The sequence below is a fragment of the Thalassophryne amazonica genome, chromosome 12 (genome assembly GCF_902500255.1).
Source record: "Thalassophryne amazonica chromosome 12, fThaAma1.1, whole genome shotgun sequence".
NCBI classification, from domain to species: domain Eukaryota; kingdom Metazoa; phylum Chordata; class Actinopteri; order Batrachoidiformes; family Batrachoididae; genus Thalassophryne; species Thalassophryne amazonica.
Window position 1 is genome coordinate 51,020,490 of NC_047114.1, and position 11,946 is coordinate 51,032,435.

Genomic DNA, 11,946 nt, shown 5'->3' on the forward strand with positions numbered 1-11,946 from the left:
CATGTTAGCTTAGCTGGTTCTGACTCTAAGAGAGGGGTGAGTTCAGACTTCTTTCATCAGATATGGAGCCTCTCACACTCCACCAGTTTATGCATTCTCTGGAAAGATTTAGTCTCGTAATGGTGTTCTGTGCAGAGAATGAAGCAGCAATTTCGCTGGGGCTGTGATCTGGGTTTTTCTATTCCTTGTTTTCAAATCCAGATCGGCCACAGGTACAGCTGTGGTTGGATGTTCACATACACTTGTCATGCGCATGAATGTCATGGTAATTTTGGGCTTTTAATGATGTCTTTGGCCAGGGTGGAATGATTGTACAGCATATATCATTAATGACTTTAAGAAACTAGAATTGAGTTCACGAGTTTATTTTGGGTCTTCTCTAATCCACACAGGATCAAAATTATACATACAAGCTCAAATATATACATACATTCACTTAAATCTTTTAATAGTAAGTGGCACTGAAGGTTCTACAATGCATTTTAACGTGACAAGGCCAAGGCATATTAACTCCTCGTTGGTGATCATGATTAAATACAGCTAATAGTTTCTCTTTGCCAACATAAAAAGGATGTGTTTGACAGCACTCGTTGGACTGACCAATACTCAAAAGTCCAAGGAACTCAGTGAAGATTGAAGGAGAACTGTAGATTTACACAAGTTGAGGTCTCCTGGAGCCATTTCTAAACAACTTCAAATTGCAAGACCATCAGTTCAAACAACTGTATGTAAGTACACGTTAGTTGGATGTGTCACCACTTTGCCAAGGTCTGGAAGAAGATCCAAACCGTGACTCTCAGATGAGAGGAAATTGATTAGGATGTTCAGGCTCAGGCCTGCCATGAAATGGAAACTGCTGGAACAGCTGTCCACACCAAAGCGAGTTTTATATCGCCATGGACTGAGAGGGTGCAGACCAAAAAAGAAGCCCCTGCTCCAAAATTTACAACTTGCAGCTGTCCACATGGACAAGACAAATGCCTTCTCGAGAAAAGTTTTATGGCCAGATGAGACAAATATTAAGCTATTTGGCCACAATGACAAGAGGTATCTTTGGATGAGGAAATGTGAGGCTTTCAAACCTAAGAACACTGTACCAGCTGTCAAAAGTGGTGGTAGCATCATGCTCTGGAGCTGTTTTGCTGCCAGTGGTACTGGTGCATTCCACAAAGTGGGTGGAATAATAAAGGACTACCACCTCCAAATTACTTACCAACCTCAAATCAACAGCTAGATGGCTAACACTTGGTTACAATTGGGTTTTCCAACAGATCAATGATCTCAAACACACAACAAAACTGGTTGTGGGTTGGATAAAGCAGGCCAACATTAAGCTTCTGGAGTGGCCTTCCCAAAGCCATGATCAACCAATTGAAAATCTGTGAACTACTCTTTAAAGCCAGGTCCATGCTAGGGAAACAACCAATTTCAATTAATTCTACCAATTCTGCCAAGAACAATGGACATATATCCAACCAGAATGATACCAGAAACTTGTTGATGTCTACCAAATGTGTCTGGTCGAGGTGCAGCTTGCTCAGGGACATTTAATCAAATATTTGTGGGGGTTTATGTATATAATATGCCTGTATGTATAATTTTGACCCAGTGTGGATTAGAGATGATTCCAAATAAATTCAAACTTGTACACCCAATTATTGTTTTTAGGGTCATTAACAATATACCAATATTACAATCATTTCACCCTGGCAAAAGAACAGTTCAAGGACATCATTAAAAGCCCAAAATTACCATGACATTTATGCCTATGATGAGTGTATTTAAACAGTCTGGCTGTGAAAACAAGGAGTAGAAAAACTCAGATTTCAACGTCAGAGGGAATGGTACTTCATTCTCAGCACAGAACACCTTTCCACCACTAAATCTTTACAGAGAAAATGATTGTTGACAACTATATTAATGTTTACAATGTAATTTATAAGAGCTTTAAAAATTAATTTTGTGGAGAAACTAAGGTTTTGGAATTATGTCACAAAAATGGACATTCTGGTAGCCTAGATATGTTGCCATCTGGACACAATGACTAGACTGGACAGGTGCACCTGTTTTGTCTTTAACAAAAAATGAGAGTGTAAACAGAGATACTTATCTCTTTCCTCACCTTCTTCCTCTCATCTTCATCCATTGTCATCTGCCAACTTTATTTTTACCCTCTATTCCTCCCTAGTTTCCTTTTCTCCCCCTCTGTTTTTTGGCAGCCTTTCAGCTGTATTTCACATTTTTCCTCCTCTTTGCCACATGCTCCTGTTCTGTCCTCTTACGTCGCCTCTTTTCCTCTTCTCGTTCTTCTTCTCTCTCTACCCCCGAGCCTATTTCTGTGTGGCTTCCAGCCAAGCAAACAATCAGTTAATTAACCAGCTTGGTCCCAGGATCATTGTAGAAGCTCTCAGAGGAGCACTGAAGGCTCTTGTGTCTCTAAATTTACGGCTTCATTAAGTGGACTGGAGAAAGGTGCAAATCTTCTTTTGAATAAAATCTACCAACTCCAGCTTCGCGACACATCTGAGTGCATGTACTCATGCGTGTGCATCTACTGGCCTCGACTGGAGAGCTGGTGAGTCAAGAGCTCACTAATGAAAACTAAAATTTTTTTTTTCTCTCTCTCTCTTTTTTTTTGCCTCTGAGGTGGCAATTGTTTTGGTGAAATAATGAGACGTCCTCTCTTTCCTGCACCAATGCAATCAAGATTTTGTGCTTCGCTGGAAATTAGGGTTGGAAGGCAACAAGCAAGGTGTCATTTTGAGCGTGTTTTTCAAACTCTTACGCTGGTGCAATCACTCTGCAATATCACTTCGTTTGTCCTCACAGACAAAAAGGCTTAATTGGCTATTTCCAAGGCAGCTGTTGCTGATTGTCCAATTGGTTTCTTGTGACTGGTCTACATCCACACAGCTACACGTAGAGAAGGCAGCTTGCTAATGTCTCCATGTTGTTGATATGTTATTTGCACAGTTGAAAAGTTAAGCTTCATTCTCTCATTCTGTTTAAGATTGATATATTGCTTTGCCTGTCAGTTATTGTATATTTATTGTTCGTAATACACTTCACAACTGTATATTGTTTTTGTTCACCAGAAAATGACTTTCTACCACGTGTAGCTTACCTAATATTAGCTAATGTTAGGTAAGGCAAAGTTAGCTTTGGCTGCTTAGCATGAGCTACTTAAGGTAAAAGTCAGAAGCTAACGTTATCAGTCTTGCATAGACATTGACACAATCTAATTCAGAACCTCTAAAAAATGAAAGCGGAACTGACAAAATGGATACCTACTTTTAACATATTTTTATAGTATGTTTGGTTTGCACCACGGACTGGACCATAGGTTTTGTAATTTCTCCCGGTCCTTTATGTAATTTACTGTCCCTTACAAATAACCAAATCGATATATTCCTCATTTTGAATTTATTGAAGGTCACTTTGAAAACCAGGCCTGGGTCTTCACAGACAGCGTCCATCACAGCACTTCTATACTATGTGGGCATTACAGTGGGTGTGGTTTAGTCTATATGTTATTGGCTCTCACAGATAGGGGGAGCCCTCCCTGTATCTGAAATTTGCACATGCGTGATGGAAGTGAAACGTAACGCTTATGTTTAAACTTTAAACCAGATCTCAGAGACTTCCAATCAAATAACAAAGGCAAATACTTGATCAACATAAAATAAGGAATCAGCACAAATATTGTGTAACAGTTTAAATCAGCCATTGTAGTGATGGCAGTGTTTCTTCCAGGCATAAATATGTGGTCTGTATTGTAATATTTACAATTATAGAAAAGGATGTGTAATTTTTAGGGCCCCATCAATAATAATAATCACCATCATCATTTCTTTAATTCATTTTCTGATGTTTATCCGGGTCCACATCATGGTGGCAACAGATTAAGCAGCTCATCTTATACTTTCCTGTCCTCAGCCAAGTCCTCTAACTCTTCTTAGGGGATTGTGAGGTGTGTCCTGGGTCTTCCCTGGGCCCTCCTTCCAGTTGGGAGTGCCTAGAAGACCTCTCTAGGGAGATGACCAGGGAGCATCCTCATCAGGTTGCCAAAACTGCCTTAGATGGCTTCTTTTGATGTGAAGAGGCAGCAGCTCTACTCAGTCTCTCCCAGATAGTGAAGCTTCTCACCCTGTATACGAATGTAAGACCACATACAAGATGGAGGAATCTCATTTCCACAGGTTGTATCCAAGCCCTTATTCTTTCAGTCATTACCCAAAGTTCATGATATGTAGGTCAGAATAGGAGCGTAACTTGACTGATAAATTGTGTGTCTCTCCTTCTGGCTCAGCTCCTTCTTCACCACAACAATCTGGTACAGCATCCATAAAACACAAAACACCGCACTAGTCTGTTCTCATTCTCCAACTGGCCCGACTCATGTACAAGATCCTGAGATACTTACAACCCCAATTCCAATGAAGTTGGGACATTGTGTGAAATGTAAATTAAAACAGAATACAATGATTTTCAAATCCTCTTCAACCTGTATTCAATTGAATACACCACAAAGCAAGATATTTAATGTTCAAACTGATAAACATTACTGTTTTTGTGCAAATATTGTGTAATTGTGTAATTTGTGCATTCAACTGAATACAGATTGAAGATGATTTGCAAATCATTGTATTCTGTTTTTATTTACATTTTATGCAACGTCCCAACTTCACTGTAATTGGGGTTGTAGATGATAGTATATCCGGCGTGATCGAGGGGTGCACAGAAATTCTGTGCATAAGAAAAAGTTTGAGTTAAGGTATTTTTGGTCACCATATTGATAGACATATCCAAATAAGTTTTGATATTATAGCTACTTGAAATCAAGATGCATTTTTGTGCTCACCATATATATCAATGTTATGTTTATCTACACAGAGCTCGAAAGTGTTGCATGTGTACACTCTAAAAAATGATCCACTGTCTCAATGAGAAAAAGTGATGTAACAATTTGCATTGATTTTATTTAAGTTATTTCAACTTAGTTATTTCAACTTAACTAGAGACGTCTTGTGGCATTAACTCATCTGAAAGTTTAAATAACTTTAGAGATCATATTATTTTATATTTGATTACATTACATTACACAGAACTTTATTGATCCCTTGGGAAGACTCTCTATTTCTTAAATTTATTTTTGTTTATATATTAATAATCTAATGATTATTACACTCAACAAAAATATAAACGCAACACTTTTGGTTTTGCTCCCATTTTGTATGAGATGAACTCAAAGATCTAAAACTTTTTCCACATACACAATATCACCATTTCCCTCAAATATTGTTCACAAACCAGTCTAAATCTGTGATAGTGAGCACTTCTCCTTTGCTGAGATAATCCATCCCACCTCACAGGTGTGCCATATCAAGATGCTGATTAGACACCATGATTAGTGCACAGGTGTGCCTTAGATTGCCCACAATAAAAGGCCACTCTGAAAGGTGCAGTTTTATCACACAGCACAATGCCACAGATGTCGCAAGATTTGAGGGAGCGTGCAATTGGCATGCTGACAGCAGGAATGTCAACCAGAGCTGTTGCTCGTGTATTGAATGTTCATTTCCTCTACCATAAAGCCGTCTCAAAGTCGTTTCAGAGAATTTGGCAGTACATCCAACCAGCCTCACAACCGCAGCCACGTGTACCACACCAGCCCCGGACCTCCACATCCATCATGTTCACCTCCAAGATCGTCTGAGACCAGCCACTCGGACAGCTGCTGAACAATCGGTTTGCATAACCAAAGACTTCTTCTGCACAAACGTCAGAAACCGTCTCAGGGAAGCTCAGCTGCATGCTCGTCATCCTCATCGGGGTCTCGACCTGACTCCAGTTTGTCGTCGTAACCGACTTGAGTGGGCAAATGCCTCACATTCGCTGGCGTTTTGGCACGTTGGAGAGGTGTTTCTCTTCCAGGATGAATCCCGGTCACACTGTTCAGGGCAGATGGCAGACAGTTGTGTGGCGTCGTGTGGGTGAGCGGTTTTTCTGATGTCAATGTTGTGAATCGAGTGGCCCATGGTGGCGGTGGGGTTATGGTATGGGCAGGCTATCTGTTATGGACGAAGAACACAGGTGCATTTTATTGATGGCATTTTGAATGCACAGAGATACCATGACGAGATCCTGAGGCCCATTGTTGTGCCATACATCCAAGAACATCACTCATGTTGCAGCAGGATAATGCACGGCCCCATGTTGCAGGATCTGTACACAATTCTTGGAAGCTGAAAATGTCCCAGTTCTTGCATGGCCGGCTACTCACCGGACATGTCACCATTGAGCATGTTTGGGATGCTCTGTGACGGCGTATACGATAGCGTGTACCAGTTCCTGCCAATATCCAGCAACTTCGCACAGCCATTGAAGAGGAGTGGACCAACATCCACAGGCCACAATTGACAACCTGATCAACTCTATGTGAAGGAGATGTGTTGCACTGCATGAGCAAATGGTGGTCAAACCAATACTGACTGGTATCCCCCCCCCCCCCCCATAAAAACAAAACTGCACCTTTCAGAGTGGCCTTTTATTGTGGACAGTCTAGGCACACCTGTGCACTAATCAGCATCTTGATATGGCACCCTGTTAGGTGGGATGGATTATCTCAGCAAAGGAGAAGTGCTCACTATCACAGATTTAGACTGGTTTGTGAACAATATTGAGGGAAATGGTGATATTGTGTATGTGGAAAAAGTTTTTAGATCTTTGAGTTCATCTCATACAAAATGGGAGCAAAACCAAAAGTGTTGCATTTATATTTTTGTTGAGTGTATATACAATTTTAGAGAAAGAGACAAAAAGAAATAGATCACTATGCCAAGGAGGGAATCTCTTTAGGGTCAGTGACCCTATGTGTTGTGTGGGCCGCTGAAGAGGAGGTACTGCTGGCCCACCACCACAAGATGGCGCCCTGCTTGGAGTGCGGGCTTCAAGCACAAGAGGGCGTCGGAGCGACCAGGAGTGACAGCTGTCACTCATCATCCGTACCAGCTGTCACTCATCCACTACTCATCACCACCACCATAAAGGCCGGACTGCAACTCCACCTCCCCGCCGAGAAATCAGCTACCATTCAGGTAACCTTCTCTGCTGTAATTAGTGTTGTCCAAAACATTGTTCTGTGTGCAGCCGTGTTCCTGCGGGCTCTGTCGGAGCTGGATGGCGGACAGTGAGAGGACGACGTTTCTTCGCCTCTCACTCCATCCAGGAAAGAGACCAACAGGAGCTGCACGGGTGAAATTGTTGCTGAGGTGGAGGTTCTCCCTCCTAATTGTGTACAGACTGTGGGATTACTGAGTGTGCGACCTCACACTCATCAGGACTGTCTCTGGTCTCCTGCCAGCAGTACCGGGTCTGACTGCTGAAGACAGCGGCCACCTGGGGGCGCAGGGCTTGGCGGCTCCAGTGTTCTTCAGCTCCGTTGGCGGTGGAAGCTGTGTGGGATCTGGCTCTTCTCTCGCCAGGCATCTTCTATCGTCGAGCCTGCCCACACGTCACCTGGTGTATGATTGACAGTCACCATATTATTATTGTCTGTATGTCGTTGTGCGATTCACAACATTAAATTGTTACTTTTGGCTTATCCATTGTCCGTTCATTAAGCCCCCTGTTGTGGGTCCGTGTCACAACACTTTCACAACACTATGGCCTTGTTTAGAGAAGTGTTTCATAAATGTTAAAAACATTCATATATTTGCAGTTTAGTTGAATAATAAATTGAATTTTGTCTCTTATTTGTTTTTGTCTATAAGCACATGCGATATCAATATCAGTGCTCAGATGACAGTAGCTTCTGGGAAAGGTGCAAGTTGCAATAAACTGTGATGCCAAGCGCTAAGGATACATGCTATCCAGTCACAGCAGATGAAACTTTTTTTTACTACTGAGCAAACATCATTGTTAGACTCTTTTAGGTTCAATGATTCCACGGCGTGTAGATGTCATGGCGTCAGTGACCCCATGGCCTTGGTGGAGGTTTGCACTCTCTCAGTGCTTCTAGTTTACACTCTAATTTGATAGGAACCAGTGTATAAGGGTATAAATAAGCCAGCAAATGACTGCCTTCTTTGGGATATAGCATCCTTCTTTTCACTCATCAAGCGAGGGGGATAACCACTCATCTTCATTTGGTAGTCTGTGATTCAGTCAACACAATTTCAAAAGGACAAGTGTATGAGGTTTTGGTGTAACCAGTGAATAAATACTCTTGTGTTCAATACTGTCCAGGCATTTTTGTTTGGATCAAACATGGCGGATCTCTATGGTGATAACTGGTGCTTTATATCAGGTTGCTGTCCTCAATACTAGGTTGCAATGGTAAGCTCAACAGCAAGGCCACAACAGTCAATAATGACATGAATGGAACTACTATCTAGGATTATCTCACAACGAAATGAAAATTCTGAATTCGGAAACCAATTATTTTTCTATTGTGGCTAGCTAAAATGATAATCATGGCCATTTTGGGCATATTACTTCTGCCTAGTCTGTCATTTAATTCCTTGTCAAGCGATATGACATTTACAGGAATGGTATGCATTAACAGAGAAGTATTTTCCCAAAAGCAGGGCAACTTTACTTGTATATTTAGGATAACTAAGGGTCCGACTAACTTGGTGTACTATACTATCACCAAAAAACACATTGGATCTGAGGAGAACATCAAACAGGCATCCTGCCTTTGCATCATGTGCTGGCTTATCACTGATCTAGGTCGCCACAGTTGCATGATCTCAAAGTTTCCCATGGTATCGTATGGTACGATGTGTGCCCTGCCCGTTACTGGCAAACATCAGTGTGATCATCTATCATCGTCCGACTCTCATTGTGGGCTAGCTAAAATGATAATCATGGCCATTTTGGACATATCCCTTCTGCCTAGTCCTATGTCAATAACAGAGAATGTATTTTCCCAAAGGAGGCCAAACAGATTGGAGGGGTTATACCTAAAAAAAGCACATGAAAAAGCCAATACAGGCATGAAATCGACCACACTCGCAGTGTGATGTTCTAATCAAGGGAACCCTGTGGTCGGCTTTGTCTCTCTTCTGGGAATGAAAGGATCTCATTATTATGAATGTTTCATTCTTATTAAAAAACTATTATTGTGAAATACAAAGTGGGAACTATGGTATAAAGTTGTCATTAGTAGATGCTAAGTGGTAATTATGTCTTACCATCCAAGCTGGGAGGAAACACTATTCAGTAATCTGTATAAAGTAGGTTCTTTTCAGTACTGCTGGAATTACGTGTGTCGGTTATCTCAGGAGACCCAGATGAGGATTATTATGTACATTATGAAACATCATCCGCTGTGACACAGGTGTGTTTTTCCAACGGATTCAACATGGACTTGCCTCGTTGCAAAAGACTGAGGTGACTAGCGAAGGCAAAGAGGTTCACCAGTTGGGACCCAGAGCAGTTTCATGACATGTTGGATGCAGCATCATGTGTACCCCTGTCTTTGTGCATATGCAAAGTACCATGTAGAGTTTTTTTTCATCTGGCCCCAGGTGTCTGAGATCTGACCCGAGGCTGGCATGGTTCCAGACTGTGTGGCAGCTTTTGTTTCAACATCAAGAGTGACACTGATTTTAAGTCCTGCCTAAGGCCATTTTTAATTTGTAGCTCTTTGAACAGTCACCTTTTATGCTGCATCTGTCACTGTTCTTACACATTACATTTATCTAATTTCTTTTATAGGTTAATGAAGTTATATAACACCACTGTGTTCTACTTTTGATGCTTCTGAATTTGCTTTTTCACAAAGTCACTTGATTGACTGTAAATATGCCAACTAGGGGTGCAGAAGCCAGGGCATTCTGAGTATATAAAATATAAGGTATAAGATATGTAAGATAAAAGAGGAGAGTAACATCAAGAGTAGCATCAGGTATAAATTGTCCTAAATCAAATTTGAGGATAACAAATAGAATTTCCATACCAGTCAACGCCTGGTTGTAGTGTGTCACTCAATGGTGCCGTTACAGCAGAGTGAGAAGCAGGAAGGTTAAAAGTGTGGAGGTAAAAGTCACAACATTTAATGTTTTTACTGGAACTGGTCAAAATATGCTAATATGATGGAGAGGAAAAAGGTATGCATACTGTGTATACAGGAGACAAAGTGCAAGGGAAACAAGGCCATGAGCAACCAAGACTTTAAACTGTTCTATCGTGGTGTAGATGTGAGGCATAATACAGGGTAATCTTGAAAGAATACCTTAGAATATAAATGGAAAGGCTGACGTAGTAAGATGAAGGGACAGTATTGGAACTGGTCCATAAGAGCATAGTGGAAGTAAAGAGAGTGGTTGACAGAGTGATGAGTGTGATGACAAATGTCATCACTGCATATGTCTCACAGATTTCTAGTGTGAGATGAGGTTGCAGAGAGTGTCCCCAAGAAAATAGTCGCGATTGGTGTGGACTTCAGTGATCATGTATGTGAACTGAATAAATGGTAGATAAGGAAAGATGGTGTTAAGGAAAGAAATGTGAAATGGTAGATAGTGATGTATTTTCCACAAAGGATGAAAATGGCTTTGTAGAATATTTATCTAAAGAAGATGGCGAAGCACATGATTATGTATGAGTAGAGGAAGGTGCAGCTGGATGACATCCTGAAAGACACTGGAGATGGTAAAGTGGCAGGTGGCACAGGACAGCACAGCATAGTATAGTTTGTCAGATGATACTGGCAGTGAAGAACAGGAAGAGAGTGAGGGGCAAATCAAGGATCAGATAGATAGATAAGAACTTTATTAATCCCGAAGGAAATTGCATTTGGCCTGCTGCTCATAAAACATCAATCATACAACAAATAAATAACTAAAATAGATGACAAAAATACAATAACATTACATTAAAAACAGTCAGTTGTAAAACTGACAGACTGTAAAATTATACAAACATAAAAAGACACAAGACTCTCTTGCTAGATCAGAGCGTTGTGCAATCTAATGGCACGAGGCACAAAGGACTTCCTCAGTCTGTCTGTGGTGCAGCGCTGGGACAGCAGTCTGCCGCTGAACACACTCCTCCTCTCTCTGAAGGCCTCTTATAGAGGGTGTGAGGCATTGTTCATAATTGCCTTGAACCGGGACAGAGTCCTCTGCTCAACCACATCTTCCACTGGAGCCAGCTTCAGTCCCACCATTGACCCAGCCTTTTTAATGATCTTATTCAGGCGGGAGATGTTCTTCTTACTGGTGCTGCACCAACAGACCACAGCATAGAGGAGAGCACTCACCACCACTGACTGATAAAACGTACAGAAGTTTAGAGCAGATGTTAAATGAGCCCAGCTTTCGGAGAAAATACAGCCTAGACTGACTCTTCTTATAAAGAAGGTCTGTGTTGGCTGTCCAGTCCAGCTTCTTGTCCAACACTACTCCCAGGTACTTATAAGATGGTACCATCTCCACATCACTTCCCCTTATGCGTACCGGCTGAGGGATTGGAGACTTCTTTCTGAAGTCCAGAACCATTTCCTTAATTTTCTGAACATTCAGCTGGAGCTGATTCTTTTGGCTCCAAGCCACAAAATCCTCCACCAACTGCCTATACTGTCTCTCCTCTCCCTCTCTGATGCAGGCCACAATAGCTGTATCATCTGAAAACTTCTGTCTATGGCAAGTTGCAGTGTTATGGCGGAAGTCAGATGTATACAGTGTGAATAGAGCAGGAGACAGTACTGTCCCCTGGGGGGCTCCCACACTGCAGCTCAGGGTGCTGGAGATGTTTTGTCCCATGCAGACATACTGCGGCCTGTTATTTAAATAGTCCATAATCCAGGACACAAGGAGTGGCTCCACAGCCATTCCAATAAGCTTCTCCTGCAGCAGGTGAGGCTGAATAGTATTAAAAGCGCAGGAGAAATAAAAAAATAGCACCCTCACAGCACAGCCTCCTTCGTCCAGGTATGAG

At 41.7% G+C, this 11,946-nt stretch overlaps 1 long non-coding RNA gene across 1 annotated transcript; it reads right to left on the bottom strand.

The window, feature by feature from the left end:
* Window positions 1–956: 956 nt before the first annotated feature.
* On the bottom strand, window positions 957–10,090 carry LOC117522588. The gene is made up of 3 exons (XR_004564251.1): window positions 10,080–10,090; window positions 7,806–7,810; window positions 957–1,051 (listed from the first exon to the last, which is right to left on the bottom strand). It is a non-coding gene; the product is annotated as an uncharacterized LOC117522588 (long non-coding RNA).
* Between the last annotated feature and the right edge of the window lie 1,856 nt (window positions 10,091–11,946).